Genomic DNA, 5,426 nt, shown 5'->3' with positions numbered 1-5,426 from the left:
TTCTGTTTTCCAGGTTTCCCAAGGGAGAGAAAGAGCGGGAGGAGGAAAGTCAATGACTGAACGGCCACTCACTGAAGGTCTCATAGATGTTGGACAACGTTAAAAAAAAATCAGCCCTACCCACTAGAATTTGACCAATTAAGCTCACCAGAGTGATGAGGTATGCCTCCCCCAAATGAAACTCTTGTGTTTTACAGTTTCCCTCTTTTCCTCCTTTATTCCTTTTATATTTCGTAATGGTAGACAATTCGATGAAGAAAGAAAAATCATAGAAGGGAAAGGTGGACAAGGGACCTAAATGGAGTGAATACGAAATAGCTTTTGAATGTGTCACTTTCAGCTTGTGTCTGCACAAAATGGGAGAACAGTGAGAAATTCAGTAGTGATGAGTAGGGAAAAGAGTGATGAGATGTAACTAATAGGTTACATTTGCAAAGGGCCTTATGTTCTGAAAATTTAGCTTTAGTACAATGAGCATTTGGAATGAATACCAGTGTTGAAGCAGGGAAAGGGTACGATCCTTTAAAAAAAAAAGAATAAGGTAGCATTGCCTTTGCCTAAGTAATTTGAGCATTCTACAATTAAAACATGTTACTGTTCTCGATTGGTTAGATATTTTCTCCAGGTGTCTATATCCTACTATACCACTAAAGGTTTTGAGAAAAGTAGAGGAGACACGAGCTGAAAGCCCTGGCACAGTGTCTGGCTTATACAAGATCTGGAGTCCGAAAGCTGTCTGTGAACAGAGCCAAGTAGTAAATATTTTCAGCTTTGAAGGCTATGGGGTCTCTGTCACAGCTATTCAAACCTGCAATTGTAGCCCCAAAGCAGCCCTAGACATTACGTACAGAAATGAGCATGTCTGTGTTCCAGTAGAACTTCATTTATGGGCACTGATGTTTGAATTTTGTCATTTTAAGGTGTCATAAAAAAAGCTCTAAATTTTTGAAAAACTATTTAAAAATGTAAAAAAATATTCTTAGTCTCAGGCCATTAAAAACACACACACACACACACAAAAACACGCAGCCATACAGATTTGGCCTGTGCACTGTAGTTTGCTGACTCCTATAGGTGTTATTTATTTACACTTTCATTTTCCCTCCTAGATGAAGAAAGGTATTTTTTTCAGTGTATTTCCATACATGACATGTTTCTGTATTGGATACCCTGGCAAATACTATTTAAAAGGTCTTCTCCCAGTAATAATTCCAGTAGGATACATGTGGGGTTTTTACATCAACAAACTTTTGTGAACAATACATTGTGGTAGATAATTTTTGAAACCTGAAGATCATCCTTGCTCCTCCCTCTTTCTCTGGTCCATCAAAATGTCCTGAGACTTATACTTCCTTAATATCTGTGTAATTCATCCATTTGTTTTTCATTCCTAATATCATTACCTTGTTCAGGTTCACATCCCTTCTTACCTGGATTACTGCAACACCGTCCTAACTGTTCCTCTGTGTCTGTTTGCTCATCATATCCTGAAATTAGAAATCATCAAATCAAGCCTCCCTCTTCCATTTTCACTTCAGTTAAGGCCCTCAGCTAACAACTGTGAAATAATCTCCTAACTCATTTCTCTGCTCCAAGTCTCTCTTTACTAGGCTTGATATCTTTTACACTGTAGAGTCTATACCACCACAGAGGCCACTTGCATAACAAAACAAACAAAACTTATATCTCAGTCCCCTGCTTAAACATTGCTGTCAATTCCCACTACAGGTCCAGGATGACTTTCGGGCAAAGAGAAGAGACTTGTGGGACTCCCAGCTGGGCAACAATATGGAAGACCATCCAATGTCTTTTAGATATTTGGTCAATATTTATTTTAAGGGTAATTAAATGCTATGTTAAGGATGGTTGTGCTATTATTTTATTTTTTTATTTTTACTTTTTTTGTCTTTTTGCCTTTTCTAGGGCCACTTCCCGCAGCATATGGAGGTTCCCAGGCTAGGGGTCTAATCAGAGCTGTAGCAGCTGGCCTACACCACAGCTCACAGCAACGCCAGATCCTTAACCCACTGAGCAAGGCCAGGGATCGAACCTGCAGCCTCGTGGTTCCTAGTCAGATTTGTTAACCACTGCGCCACGAAGGGAACTCCTGTGCTATTATTTTAAATAATAATTGTTGCTTTTATATTCATGCTTCAGCTTTTGGCATTTTCACATTAGCCCCAGACCAATAATATTAGTTAGGTGCTATAAACTCTTTGTAATTTGTAGCTTGCTTTGTTTCGTAGCTCGCTCACTTCACTTCCTCTACTTCCCATGGTAATCTTGGACAGTTAATAGTGTTTTGCTATGGTACATTTAGAAACCGCATGTTGCTGTCTCTTCTTCCTCATATGCTTCTAGAGTCGGTTTGTCATCAGCTATATTCCCTTTAACCTCATCCTCTCCTATGAAAACTCAACCTTCTTGCTGTAACTGTCACATGACCGTTTCCCAAGGAAATCATCTAAAATAAATTAATATAAGCTTATTCAGGATCATTTAGAAGACCACTTTGTAAGTGAACACTGTCATACATTATCAACTCTCACATTTGTATTTACAAGCACATCGACACCAGATAGTACCACTGTAATTGCTTTGGGTTGATATAAAATAGAGTCAGACTTTGTAAATTATATGGTCCTATGCTAGGTGTGCGGTACATAATGCAATTTCTTGGCAGTTGGAATAAAGTGGTGGGGAAAGTGAGTCATCCCATAGCATACAATAAGATAAACTACACTCAATATGCTATTGTGGTGTCATATTCATGTTGTGAAATGTAATTTAGTTTCAGCAAAACAATATAAAGCATAATATTAAATTAATGCTGTTAATTTATTTAGTCATTTACCATTTTGGTTTTGTAATTATATTAGCACCATAAGCCTAAGACATTTATTTATATATAGCTCTACTATTATTTACATTTAAGTAACATTATAATGAAACTAGCTGAAATTAGCATTGATGGTACAAATATTTTCCTTTAGTCTATAATAAAAAATACAAATTGATGCACAAAATGATGCATAAAAACTATTCTACAGAAAAAGTATCAGGACTTTTTGCAGGTAATAGCTAATTCTGGGTTTGAGATAGGAAATAAATAAGATCAAATTGTGTGCTATTGTTGTGTCAGTGAGCAAGAAAACCATCAAAGACTAGTGGGATCATGTCAAAAGAACACAAGAGCATCAAAAAAATAGTAGTAACTGCATGATTACTAAGCAATTGAAACACATTGACTATGTAAAAAATCATGAGTTTAAGGATACTGAAAGAGAGAGAAATAGAGATTCCCTCCCCCCCCCACCCCAGAACCCCACCAAAGAAAAACCTCATTGGATACCGTTTGAAATAAATATCAACTCCTTACTCCGATAATTAGCAATTAAAATAACTCATTATTTTATTCTGCTTTTCCTGTACAAACTACTTCAAGACAACCAAATAAACCTATGTTGATGTGAGAAAGTTCTTTTTTCACAAGAAATATAATAACTATAGAGGAAACATAGAAATAAATGTAGAAAATCACCATTTACAACCTTTAATGAAGTAACAGATCCAAGCAATGATCATAAGTAGGTGAAACATTAGATGAAAGACTGATGGAAAACTTTATAAAGGAGTTGAGGCTGCCATCACCTAAACCCTCTAATCAGCTTTTCCCCATCCTTACCAGCATTTGGTATTATAACTGTATTTTAATTTCAGCTGGCCTAATAGATGTGTAGTGATATCTCATTGTGGTGTTAATTTGCATTTGTCTGATAGCTAATATTGTTAAACATACTTTGTGTGCTAATTTGCTATAACCTGTTTTGGTGAAGTGTCTTTTTAACTTATTTACCCATCGTTTAATGTAGTTGTTTCCTTATTGATTAGTTTCACACTTTTAAATATATATATACATATATATATGACGCAAGTCCTTTATCAGACATGTGATTTGCAGATATTTTTCTGTCTATTGTCACCTGATCTTTTCTTTTTCTTCACAGTGTCTTTTTTCAGCAAATTAATTTTTTTCTTAAAGTATAGTTGATTTACAATGTTTCTTCAATTTCTGTTGTACAGCAAAGTGACCCAGTCATATACAGTTCCCTGTGCTGTACAGTAGGAGCCCATTGCCCATCCATTCTAAATGTTATAGTTTGCATTCACCAACCCCAAACTCCCTGTCCATCCCACTCCCTCCCCCTCCCTCCTGGCAACCACAAGTCTGCTCTCTATGTCCATGATCTGTTTCTGTTTTGTGGATAGTCTTCAAAAATTTTTAAATTTGATGTTTTAAAATTTGATGAAATCCAATTTATCAATTTTTCTTAGATAGATTTTGCTTTGGTGTGGATTCTAAGAATTCTTTGCCTACTTTCAGCTCAAAAAACATGTTTATCCTTTTTATTTCCTAAAAGTTTTATTGTTTTTGGCTTTACATTTACATCTATGGTCTTTGCATAAAGTGTGAGATTTAGTTTGAGGTTCATTTTTATGTGTATAGATGACGGAAGATTCCAACAACATTTCTTAAAAAGATTACCCTTTCTCCAAAGAGATTTTGCATGTTTACAAAAAAATCAAATGGTCATATTTATGTAAGTCCGTATCTGTCCTATTTATTTGTTTCCGTAGATCTGTGTGTTATCTGTCTCTTCACCAATACCACACTGACCTGATTACTTTAGCTTTTTTAATGTGTCCTAAAATTAACTAGTGTAATTTTTCCAGCTTTGTTTTTCTTTTTCAAAATGCTATTAGCAATTCTCCTTTATTTTAATATCATTTTGATTGATATTGTGTAAATCCGTAGATCTCTGAGGAGAATTGATGTCTTTACCCTGTCGATTCTTCTAATTCATATAACACAGTATGTTCATTTATTTAGATCTTCTTGGGTTATTTCATCAGCATTATTTAGTTTTCAGAATTCAGCTTCTGTACATGTTTTGTTAGATTTATACCTAAGTATTTCATTTGAGGGGAACTATTGTGTTTTTGTTTTTGTTTTTGTTTTTTTAATTTGGTTTCCAATTGTTCTGTGTCTTTAGCTTTAAGCACTTTGATTATAATGTGCCCAGGCTTAGATTTCTTTCAGTTTGTCCTGTTTGGAGTCCACTCAGCTTCTTTTTGTTTGTATATTTATATCAGATAATTTGCCAAATTTGGGATATTTTCAGCTGTTATTTCTTTTTTCTTTTCCTTTTTCTTATTTATTTTTATTAAACTATAGTTAATTTACAGTGTTGTGTCAATTTCTGCTGTACATCATAGTGACCCAGTCACACATATATATACATTTTTTTCTTATACCATCTTCCATCATGGTCTATCCCAAGACACTGGATATAGTTCCCTGTGCTGTACAGTAAGACCTCATTGCTTATCCATTCTTTGAATACTCTTTCAGCACCATAATCTTT

The sequence above is a fragment of the Phacochoerus africanus genome, chromosome X, assembly GCF_016906955.1.
Source record: "Phacochoerus africanus isolate WHEZ1 chromosome X, ROS_Pafr_v1, whole genome shotgun sequence".
NCBI lineage: Eukaryota > Metazoa > Chordata > Mammalia > Artiodactyla > Suidae > Phacochoerus > Phacochoerus africanus.
The sequence above is the reverse complement of the archived record's forward strand: the minus strand, read 5'-3'. Positions refer to the sequence as shown.